Here is a 13,117-nt window from a genome sequence, read left to right as displayed (position 1 = left end):
ATGACATTAGCTGAAATACCCAGCAAAGGGAGAGAGAACCTGTAGAAACCATATCCAGTGATTAGGCACAGCCCCTGGTTGAGGGATGGGACCAACCCACCCTTCTCAAAATTTTAACCCAGAATTGCTCCTGTGTAAAGGAAATATAATGACAAAGAGTGAAACAGAGACTGAAGGAAAGGACATCTAGACAATGCCCCACCTTGGATCCTTCCCATATGTAGCCACCAAACCTCATCATTGTTGCTCATGCCAAGAAGTACTTGCTGACAGGACCCTGATATGGATGTCTCCTGAGAGGCTCTGCCAGAGTCTTACCGATACACGTGCAGATGCTTACAGCCAACAATCGGACTGAGCACCGGGACCTCAATGGAGGAGTTAAGAGGAGGACTGAAGGAGCTGAAGAGATTTGTAACCCCATAGGAAGAACAACAATATCAACCAATCAGACTCCCCAGAGCTCCCCGGGGGACTAAACCACCAACCAAAGAATATACATGGAGAGACCCATGGCCCAGCTGAATATATATATATATATATATATATATATATATATATATATATATATATATATATATATATATATATATATGAAGATGGCCTTATCTGGCATCAATGGGAGGGGAGGCAGAAGATTATTAATCCAGCCAGCACCACGATTAATATGTTTTCCCATAAAGGAAAAGGAAGTTCCAAGGTGGTTCCTGACTTAAATTGCCCCACCAGGAAGGCCAGCCTTTCACCTCCCTTTTCCTTTCTATCTACCAAATGGCTTCTATTTATTCAAGAGCCACTTCATTGTCCAAGATAGCTGTTGAAACTGCAACCATTCCCTCTAACCCCAGCCCATAAAACAAAATGAGGCAGGAGGGGGTTCACCAAAGCTGCAGCCTTTAATTTGAAGCAGCTTTTAGATGAGCTTGCTTCCCTACATACACTGCACTGTCTCGTCTCAGGGGCAACAATAAGTCTAGATAAAAACGTCAGGATGTTTTCCCTAAGGAAGACTTCTTCGTATTTAGTCAGTAAATACTGCCACATGGCTTAATAGGCAACATAATTACTAGAGCAGAAAGGAAATACAAATACAAACCACTAAGTTAAAAATGGCCTAACAGACATCTACCAAGATACATTTAGTCCACCATCATAACTCTGAAATTATGACAATCTAGGTCTAAAATCCACAGCATAATTCCAAAAAAATCAACATGTTTAACAAATACATAAAAGATGCTTTTAAAAAATGAAGACTGTCAGTGTAAACACAACATGTAATAAATCTCAGGATTAGGTTTCGAGCGACAGTTTTTCTGTTAACTCTTGTTATAAAAACAGCTTTTGAGGGATGAAATATTGGCAACAATTATCCAAATATGAATGTATTAGTGTCTACTGCAGCTGTAATAAATTGTCACAAACAGTAGCTTAAAGCACACCTATGCCTCATCTGTATGCATGTGTGTTTGCAGACATACGCATGCACACGCGTGTGGGGGCCGGATGTGTTGCAGCCTCCACTCCTCCTTTAGTTGCGAATGGTATTCTTTCTTGTTCTTGGCATGATTTGTTTTGGTTTTCTACGATGTCTCTTGGGGTAGCCAAGTCTGGTTTGCCCATGGGACACTGCTGTCTCAGCTTCCCAACTGCTGGATTATAGCCATGTGTCACCAGGTCTAACTGATGATAACCCTTAGATTTGCTATCACTGGGAAAGTGGAACAAATATCCACTGTTGTGTCCCTTCTTAGATTTGGTCAACCTTGCAAAGAGTGCCAGAGCAGTCACGTTAAAAAGTGTTCACTCTCAAGCTTCAGGAAAGCACCTTGGCCTGCTGGTCTCCAGAGTTAGTGGCTTCCTTCCAGCCCCAGGAACACCCAGCTCTGGTCTCCCTTGTTCCACCTGCTGCTCTCCTGCTTCTCATTCTTCCTGCTCCTTAGGGCTGCCTTCTGGCAGGAACACACGACAAATATTTGTTCCTCTCCTTGGTCACTGCCTATTTGTCTTTGGCTAATATTTATCTTTATGGAAGGCTGCATTCAACAATGTTTAATTTCGGGCTTTGTTTACAAGGTGTGAAGGGTTGAAAACTTGATTTTCACCTTCCCTCTGCATCCTAGAAAACATATGAATAATTCTACGTCCTTTCACCTTTCCCCACACATTGAGCAATATGAGTATTTAGAATAAGAGAAATGACACAATTCCCAATTTCTAGTTTCTGGCCAATAAATCAGAAGCTAGTTGGTAGTACTGATTTTTTTTTTAACTATATGCAGATGTATTGGAAGTTACAGACACAACATGATTCCAAAAAGCCCGAAATGGTGGAACTTTCTTTTCCTCTGCCTCTTCCTCTTCTTCTTCCCCACCCCCCTCCCCTCCTCCTCCTCCTCCTCCTCCTCCTCCTCCTCCTCCTCCTCCTCCTCCTCTTCCTCCTCCTAGCTGGTACTGACCATTGATTGGGCTTTGGACATAGTAGGAAGCTGCCCCATCACCAAACTACATTCTTATACTCTCCTACTTAAATGAGTGTGTCAATTTAGGTGCATATACATCCACAATACACAGAAAATTTTAAAAAATAATAATAAATTAAGGAAACACTAAAAAAGACTGGGATTCTTGATTGCTACTGAAACTATCAATTTTTATACGAACCTCATATGAAAACAAATTTTAACACAAATCTTTGGCAGGGTGGGAAGCTGATTCGTGAACTGAACATAACCTTATGTGGGGTTTTCAGAGATGCAAAGTTACCACATGCAACGAGTTACCTGTGATTCCTCCCCTACCTGTGGTGGGGAGAAGCCTTCTCTAGGTCCAGTCAGTGCTAAGGACAGGCTCTCAGCGAAATGATACTGGCACTTTGAAGCCTACAACTTATGGTTTCAATGGAGTTGATAAATTGACTTAGAACTATTGAAAATAACACTGATTCGGAATGGTGGCGTGTCTATAATTCTAGCACTCAAGAAACAGAAGCAGGATTGTGGCCACCATGATCTACAGAGTGAGTTTCCACCCAACTTGACTGCATTGGGAGACTGACTCAAAAGGTAAAAGGAAAGTTGTAATTATTATTTGTCCCAAAGCCACACTGTTACTTGTTGGTAGAAGAGGAGAATTTTGTTTGAATTTTAGTTGCTTGGGGGTCTGTTGTGTTTATTTTGTTTTGAGACACAAATATCCTGTGCTGCCCAGGCTGGATTCAGATGGATGGCCCAGGCAGGCCCAGCAGCAAACACATTTCCAGCACGTGGAGGCCGAAAGACCAGGAGCTCCCCATTCTGGACTGTGGGAAACCCTATCCAAAAACAAGTTACCCACTGGTCTTAAGCCGCATTCCAAGTAGCCTGGACTATAGGCACACGATACCACCACCAAGCTCCATTACCTATACATCTTCATGGTGGAGTGGTTATCACTCAGTGATATGAGCATGTGCATGCGCGCGTGCGCGCGCGCGCGCACACACACACACACACACACACACACACACCTGGTGTAAGCTGATATTCAAATCCAGCAAGTGTAAACTGCCCCCAGCGAACTTTCTGTTTAATAGAAGGCATGCATATCCTCTATGTTTTGCTAGATACGATATTTATTTGGCACACTCTACTTTATTCGTTGACTTTCATTATCCAATTTTGCCATTTTTTATTGCCCAAGGTAATACACTTTTGCTATGGCATCCTAGTAAAGGCTTTCTAAAAATAACTGGTCTATGAGCAGAAAGTTGCTTTTTTCCATTCAGGGGACACAGTTCATCGTGGTGAGGAGGGATGGCAATGAAGTCACTTGTGGCTGTGGCGTAGGAGCCTGAGTCAGGTGGTTACATGGAGGCAATGGCCAGGAAATAGAGAGCTGAGCTAAAAAGAGGTGGGCTAAGGCATACAACTCAAGACCTGCTTTCCACGATCCATCTCCTGTGCTAGGCTCTACCTCTTAAAGGTTCCCCAGCTTCATAAAACTGCACCACCAGTGGAGACCCAGTGGTCAATCATCAGAGTCTATGGGGAAACATTTCAGATGTAGACCATAATAATAAGATAATTTTTGATACAATACTAAAATGTTACATTCATTATGAGTCAGACTTAAAATAAAATAACATTAGCAAAAGTATCCTGTAGATAAAAGCATAGAAAATGTGACAGTTTTCATGCATCTCTTCATATTTATTCATTAACTCATCAAGAATTTAATAGAAACCTGTTCTATGTTAGAAGCTGGAAAAAACAAAGGCTAATGAGACACAGCTGCTGGCTGCCTAGAGTCCTCAATATTTCCTAGGGAGGAAATATAGATCCAAAGATCCACACTTATAATACTTTATAGGAAGTATGTTATCAGAATATTATGAAGACATGGGATGAGGCCTCCCTCCCAATCCTGGTGGCAATACATAGAGGAGCTCAGCTTAGCCAGGGCAAGTTCACTGTGGTGTGACACACAGGAATTGGCTGGGCAAAGCATGAGGCTTAGGGTGATAGAGGGTGGGCACGATCTTCCTACTATCTGTGAGCTATGGAGGAAGAACTGGAGATGGGAGTCAAGCGGGGGACACAGCATGGAAAGCATGAGGTATTGCTTCCCAATGTCTGCCCAAGAGACTGTGTCGTAAGGACATACCCCTGGGTGACAGACAGACACCTGAGGAGGCAGAGGAAAGTTGGCTTATAAACAACCTCCAGTAGCAGAAACCAGAGACTCGCAAAGGCAGATAGGAATGTCTAGTCATAGAACACAGGGACACTTACTCACAGGCTTCAGATCGTAATGAACCAAAATTTCATTTTTTTTCTCCCTCGTCTATAGTGTGTGTGTGTGTGTGTGTGTGTGTGTGTGTGTGTGAAAGACAGACACAGAGAGGCAGACAGAGACAGAGAGACAGAGATAGAGTCACAGAGAGAGAGGCAGACAGAGACAGAGAGGCAGAGACAGAGAGAAGGAGCCTAAGGCAGAGGTCAGTAGTGAGTATCTTGCCCTCTCCCTCTCTGCCTTCTGGGTTAGCAGAGTCACTGATTCAGCTCATCACACGAGCAAGGATTGCTCTCTACCCGCCTCCCTGTCTGCCTTCTCAACACTGGGACCACAGGCACGTTCCACTGTCTGTGAGTACTGAGCTTCTGACCTCAGTTCTTCGTGCTTATGTGCCAAGCACTTTGCCAGTCGAGCCCCTATAATCATTGAAAATTAGCTGAAATGTGGCCCACAAAACCTGCCTGGGTAGCTCCCCTTAAAGCACTGCAGAATTTGGCTCTTCGGGCTCGACAAACACTTTATGGGAACAGAAAGGCTGCCCTTGTGTCACAGACGACCGTCTTTCCAGCACCTCACCAGTGGTGATTTTTGGTTTGGGAAGTCCTATGATCCCCCTAAGGTCTCTGCTCTGCCACTGTGAGAAAAGAAACATCTTCAGTGCTTCTACCAACCACGAAGTCACTTTGGTTGTGAAATTGCAACGAGCTATTTAACTCTCCTGGCAGGAGAGACATTCTTGCTTTCAGACTGTTTAAACAACGGGCCCCACAAAATGAACATTTTTACAGGACCCCCATGCTGTGAGAGGGTGTTGAGATCAGGCGAAGCCCTACTCTAAGCTATTCTAAGCTCTTCCACAGTGTGTAAACAGTGGATTTTCAGGCAAACTCCATTTTACAAGCAGCTTTTGACTCTTTTGAGAGAAAGAGAGAGAGAGAGAGAGAGAGAGAGAGAGAGAGAGAGAGAGAGAGAGATGACAACAGGCCCTGGGTAGGTCCTGAAACAGAACCACCTCTCATAGGCTAATAAATAACTAGTTCCTGGGAATAAAAGAGAGTCACCCTTTAAGTTTACTGGGGACACTTGAAATAATAGGAACATACAAGCAAGTTAAAATCATATCAGGAAAAAGATGCTTAATAAAGACAGCAGATCAAGAAATGGGTGTGACTCTCTCACCCCGAACCCTATGAAATGGTGGACACCAGCACTGTGGTGGCATGTGATGAACCAGACTGCCCCCATCTTAGTCTTAAGAACAAAGTAAGTCCATTCAGTTTATGATTGAATCTCTGTTTCTCCAAGGTTGGGCTATGTCTCACCTGTAACCTTAATTATAAACAGTTCTGTACCTGCCTGCCTAGACTGCCAGAAAATAACAACCATGCCTCTGTTTCAAAAAGTTACAACTGTCTTGCAATCCTACCTTTGTTTCAAGAGGATATTATGACTACCTGTTGTTATGACTACCTTATGACCACCATGCAATGATATCTTTATTTTAGAAGGTCATTATGACTAAGTTGTTATGCTTTTGTTCTATAACCCTGTCTATTTTGCCCACCAAATCTCCCATTTGCAAAAATCCCCTACCCCTGAGCTATAAAAACCTTGTCTTCCTCATGTCCAATGCTGGCCTCTCAAACCCTGATTCACGGGGAGGAAGCCTGTGTATAGAAATTTAAAATCTTCCTTTAATGAATTTGGCCATGATGATTTGGGTTGGTGGTGTTTTTCCTCCTACCTTGGAATTCACGTGTAGACACAAACCTGCCTATCACCACCTAATACCTGGTGTTTATGTAAAGGACCAAGGTCTCCAGACTATCCCTGGAGCTTTGCCTGGTCTTAGTCTACTCAGCTTCCTGTCTATCCATCCTCCTGTCTGGATCTGAACTTGACTTACCACCTCCTGCACAGACTTTCTCTGCCTATCTTTAAAACCTCTTGAACTCTCTTTAACTCGTATTCTTCCTGTAAACCTTATACAGTTAATATTTACAGTGTGCTATGTGATGTGTGATGTGACAGCTAGCTATTTTTTTCAATAATAATGAATGTATCTGCCTTTGCTGTGGCCAGGCTACTGAGGCAGATGATGAATCACTGCCATTGAAACTGCTAGACTTTGTGATGTTCTTATGAGTCAATAAATTCTGGCATCATGGAAAGATCCATGATGTTCCCCATGTTTCTGGAACTGTGGCTCATGCCACATAAAAAAGGCTGAAGCCTAGTGATAGCCAGAGGAACCTATCCTCCAGGAGGAATGCTGACAACTTGCAGGACAGACTGAGAGACAAGAAAATGATCTGTCATTATAATAGAACTCCATTACATTCCTGGACAGCAATTACATATACCCTTGGATCTTTTTAAAAACCCAAATCTGAGGCCAGTGCCCTGAAAGTAGATATAGGGGGTCACTGTATCTCTTAATTCTATCCTCTTCCTAGTGTGCAACACTAGATAAATCTCCTTTCTCTGTGTTAACTATTACTTGCCCTTTTGATTGGTGAATTAATGAGAGAATAATTTAGAACAAGTGAGTGCAGGCCTTGTAGTGGAAGAAGAGACTCCAAGAAGGACTGGTTAGGCCCATTGAACAACTAAATCAAATAATTAGGGATCTTGGGGAATAGATACAGTGGATAGAGAGACCTGAAAGGAGAATAGGTGATCTGAGACAGCCAGAGCCGGAGCCGGAGCCAGAGCCAGAGCCGGAGCCAGAGCCGGAGCCGGAGCCGGAGCCGGAGCCGGAGCCGGAGCCGGAGCCGGAGCCGGAGCCGGAGCTAGTTCTAAGAGTTAAGATCTGGGATCCATTCTGTGGATTATCAGGCTAAAGATAGATTCAGGAATTAGGACACAATATTGCTCTGGGGTTATCTGCATAGCCCTTGAAATATCTCAGCATTTAGAATGGAAGGAAACTGATAGCTGTTATCATTGAGTGACAAGCACTGAAGAGGAATAAAAAGCAGAATAACAGAAATTTTTAAGTATTCTCCTATGGAGACAGGAGCTGGAGGCCCGTTCTGGGCCTGTAGATGCCTGTCTGGAAGCCACAAGTGATTCAGCCTATGTAACCAGATATGTCATCTACATATCCACAGGCAAGGCAGGCTAGGGCCTGTTGCTGGAGATAGGGCAGAGTGGGCTGTTATTGTTAACTTTCCCTTTTGGTCATGTATCATGCTTTCCAGTGACACAGCCCTATCAACAGAGTATTCAACCCCTCTCTGCCTTCTCATTGGCTTCTTTTATCTACTCAAGTTGTAGTTACTGTCAAAAATAAATTGTTCTAACATCTAAATGTGTCTTCAGAGTAAAACTAGGTGTTTATTTAAAGTGGCATTCCCTGAGAGAGCCTCTTCTCCTAGCTCTGTCCTGACACCTGAGACTAAAGCCTGGGACCAAGACTATTCAAGTGGATGATTCAGACAAAGAGGCCATAATAGCCAGCTTAATGAAAGAAAGGAAATGCACTATGTGCAGTTATTTAAATTTTTGCTTAGCATCATTTTAAAATATCCTCCATGGTCTCATTCAGTGTAACTATCCCTTCTATTTCCCCAGACACTGAAGCGTCATATTTGGCACCAAGTATGAGCTGATACCTAGAAAGACAGGTACAAACAGCGCAGATGCTTAGATTAGCAATGTCAGCACCCAAGGCTGTGCTGTGCCCGCCGTTCCTAAGCCTTAGAGACAAGCTGAAGCAAAAACTGTTTCTCAGCAGCTGAATCCAGATCCCTGTCACTTTAAAGTAGAATACTCAAAAAGAAAATGTAAGTTTTTCTGGCTCCTTCTGGGTATCCCAGGCATGAGTCTGACCTCAAGGCTGATGTTAGTCCTCTCCAGTAGACAGTAAGTTCCTACAATATGTATGATATAATGGTTCGAATATGAAATGTTTCTCCACCAGTTTTGGTCATTGAGGGCTTGCTGATGGATGTGACTATTGTCTATAATGATAGCCCCAGGTTCCACAGCATGGAAGGAAAATAGTCATTCCATCCCACTCACCCCTGCACACCATCTCCCCCAACACCCCATCCCACTCACCCCTGCACACCATCCCCCCAACACCCCATCCCACTCACCCCTGCACACCATCCCCCCCAACACCCCATCCCACTCACCTCTGCACACCATCCCCCCAACACCCCATCCCACTCACCCCTGCACACCATTCCTCCAACACCCCATCCCACTCACCCCTGCACACCATCTCCCCCCACAACCCATCCCACTCACCCCTACACACCACCCCCCCAACACCCCATCCCACTCACCCCTGCACACCATCCCCCCAACACCCCATCCCACTCACCCCTGCACACCATCTCCCCAACACCCCATCCCACTCACCCCTGCACACCATCTCCCCAACACCCTATCCCACTTACCCCTGCACACCATCTCCCCCAACACCCCATCCCACTCACCCCTGCACACCATCCCCCCAACACCCCATCCCACTCACCCCTGCACACCATTCCTCCAACATCCCATCGCACTCACCCCTACACACCATCCCCCCAACACCCCATCCCACTCACCCCTGCACACCATCCCCCCAACATCCCATCCCACTCACCCCTGCACACCATCTCCCCAACACCCCATCCCACTCACCCCTGCACACCATCCCCCCAACACCCTATCCCACTCACCCCTGCACACCATCTCCCCAACACCCCATCGCACTCACCCCTTCACACCATCCCCCCCCAACACCCTATCCCACTCACCCCTGCACACCATCTCCCCAACACCCCATCCCACTCATCCCTGCACACCATTCCTCCAACATCCCATCCCACTCACCCCTGCACACCATCTCCCCCCAACACCCCATCCCACTCACCCCTGCACACCATCTCCCCCCACCCTCAACACCTCTTTTGTGCTATTTTTTTAAATGGGTATTGTAGTGGCTATTCCTGGTTGTCAACTTGACAATATTTGGAATGAACTACAATCCGGAATTGGAAGGCTCACCAGTGACCCTTATCTGGAGGCTTGGAGATCCTTATCTGGATCTTGGTTTGAAGATCTTGAGCCATAGTGGCTATGGATTCCAGAAGATTGAATCTCCGAGTTAAGGAACACACCTTTAATCTGGGCTATGCCTTTCATCTGGGATTAAAGGTGTGGTGGAACACACCTTTAATCTGGGCTACACCTTTTGCTGGAGACAATATAAGGACATTGGAAGAAGGGAGTCTAGCTCTTGCTCTTGCTCCTTCGCCTGCTTGCTGCGTGAGACTGAGTAACTGCTAGATCCTTGGACTTCCATTCACAGCTGCGACTGAACCATTGTTGGGAATTGGGCTGCCGACTGTAAGTCATCAATAAATTCCTTTACTATTTAGAAATTATCCATAAGTTCTGTGACTCTAGAGAACCCTGACTAATACAGGTATCAAGTCTTAAACTTTTCTATTTCCCACTCAAATTGACTTCCTTGGGAGCAGCTCACCCTAGGGGTAAGTTGAGTCTGCCAGAGCAATATGTACCCAGAGTCAAGACTTGACATCAGTGAAGGAAGATGGAGTCTTTGCACTGCTTGATTGCAGGCTTAAGAAAGTAAGCATCAGAAAGTGAGTAATGAGCTTTGATTCAAAAAGTTGTGTAAGCAGAGCTGAGACTTGAGGGGAGATTTTACTAATTCAGCAGGTAGGATCTCAGAGTCAGTCCCATAGAGTATTAAAAGGGCCTGTACCAGTGCAGGAGAGATGGTCTGTGGAAGAAAACTCATAGATGGCCAATAGAAAAGGGGAGAGCAATGTCAGGGATAGCGGTACAGCTCATTGCAAGAACACTTTCCCAGCATACACAAGGTCTAGGTTCAGTCTCTTTCACTCAAACAAACAAAAATCCCTAAGCATACAACTAGATTGGGTTTTACTGATTTGTCTGTATAGTGAGACTGTATCTTGGTTTATGTTGTATATTATCACAACTTCACCACATTTAATAAACCACACTGACTGTTTATTAAATACTAGGTTTTTGATAATTAAGCTTCTCCCTATATACTTTGGGGGTCTTGAACATCGTGCCTAGTGCTCATAGCCTCTGAGATGGTTCCTAATGATCCCTGCATCCTCTTCACCTCCAGAATGACTTATCTCTCATGGATAAATTGTGGCAGAAGTGAAGGAAGCTCACTGCTGAGGTTAGATTATGAAGAGCCTGTGCTTCTGTCTTGGTCCCCTCTTGCTCTCTTGCTAGTTGGCTCTGCTGGAAGACAGCTGTCTTGCTGTGAACTGCTCTGTGGACATAGGACTAGATGGTAAGGGATTGGGAAAGGTCTCTGGTGACAGCTAAAAATGGCTGCCAGCAACCACACTTGTGGCTTGGCAGGGATGACTACCTCATTTGAGCCTTCTGATGAAAACCTATCCCTGGGTGGTACCTTGATTGTCATCTTATGGAAATGTCGGTGTAATCATAAACTGAGATGATAAATGCTTATTGTTTTAAAGCTACACACACACACACAATCACAAATTTCTCCCTTGTTATTTTCAAAAATTCAAAGTTCAACAGTGTCTGAATGGACAGTAATAGCTGTTTTGAAACTGTGGAAGTGCATGTACGAAGTCAGGAGTGAGGTGTTTTAGCAGGGGCTGCCAGACCATTAGGTTTCTAAATGGTGATCAAGGATTGTCCCATACAGTCTGTTGTGTGTCCTTACACTAGGGTTAAGTCTTTCTATAAGCTAATGTGGGATGACTTGATCTTATGGGTAATTGCTTTATTAAATGTGCTTCAAGTGTTTAGAGATTCTGACTGCTTCTACTAGACCTGGGTGAAAATATTAGCTTTGCCAACATTTCTTACCAAGTACTTTTTAACCTTTCATTTTGTCACATTTCTCCTGTTAGATAATGATCTCTACCCTTTTTAATTCTGTAGTCACTCCCTGTGATAACTTCACATGCAGGCTCCATGGGAACATGGCTTCTTTCCTTTTTCTTATTCTGCAGCTCCTCCATCCAGCACCCCTGTGTCTACTTCCTCATGACCCCTTTGCTGGATTACTGCTCAGCTTCTCTGCAGGACCTCCTCAGTAGCTGCCAGCGAGGGGTCTGAGCTGTGCTCTAACAGCGTTTATTATAACAGCACTTCATTCAAGAAATTATAGCTGCTATTTTTATAAGCACACAGCGCGACTGAGGAAGAGAGATAAAACATGTCTAACAGGGCAGATGAAGAGGGAATGAGCTAGGGAGAAGCAAGCAGCTACTAAAAGATAAAGGGATCTAGATGCCCCAAACAGTGGAGCCAACAAAATAACCTAGTAGGTCAGTGGCATTTAGAAGCTCATTTAAAGCTTACAGAGGTGTGGATTTGCTGAGCAATTATACTGAGGGCAAACAGGTCTAAGGAGCCAGAAGACTCAACTACGTTTTCAAGCAGAAAACCCAGTAATCTGAGCCGGTGCACAGCATTTGCACTGGAATAAATAAGCTGCAATACTTATTTCTGCCGGCTTCCAGTCTAGAGGAAATTTAGATGGAATGGGTGTGACTGTTTACAGATAGAGGGGGAAGGTTAATTTATTCTTGGGGGATACCATCTGCCTAGTCATAGCAATCTTGTGTGGAGCTTAAAAGGTCAGTCATGGGCAGGATCTCAACTGCAATTAAAGGGAAGTAACCATCATTTCTCAAAACCAATCCTTTGCAAAATCTCCAGACAGGTCCAGAAGCAGTGGCTTCAGTTTCTTGCCCCTGCCCTTCTACCCAGCACCTACAAACCACCTCGACCACAACATTCAACCCCCTCCAAAAAGTTCCAACCACAGTCTGCAGCCCCCACCCCAAAAATTCCAACCCCAACACGAAGCTCCTTCTAGAAAGCTGCTCTGCCTTCTTTTGGCTCCTCTGACCCAGGATAGTATTTGTTGGTAGCTATGTTACCTTCAGCCAATCTGGTTGTGAAACCAGAGACATTGTGTTTTCCTAACTATTGTTATACTAGTATCCGAGATACTTAAGTGTGGGTGAGAGCTATGAAGTAGAGAGAAGCCAGGGGAGACTAATCTTCCTGTTATTTTTCCTCTACCTCATTTACAGGATATTTTTCTCACAAGATGGGTATCATCAAGAGAGAAAAATGTCAATCAAAAAGTCCTATGTATGTATGTATGTATGTATGTATGTAGGCATGTAGTGTGTATAAAATAATGTTAATAAAACAAGATGAAAATTTGCCTAGACACCCACTGCCAATGAATCAACTGCTGTAATTTTCCATTTTGCTTTCCAACCCTATGTGCAATTTCTGGTGAGATTTGTAATCAGAGAACAAATACAATCTGTCATTC

Source organism: Mus musculus, chromosome 6 (assembly GCF_000001635.26).
Source record: "Mus musculus strain C57BL/6J chromosome 6, GRCm38.p6 C57BL/6J".
Classification (NCBI taxonomy): domain Eukaryota; kingdom Metazoa; phylum Chordata; class Mammalia; order Rodentia; family Muridae; genus Mus; species Mus musculus.
This window is presented reverse-complemented; position numbering follows the sequence as displayed.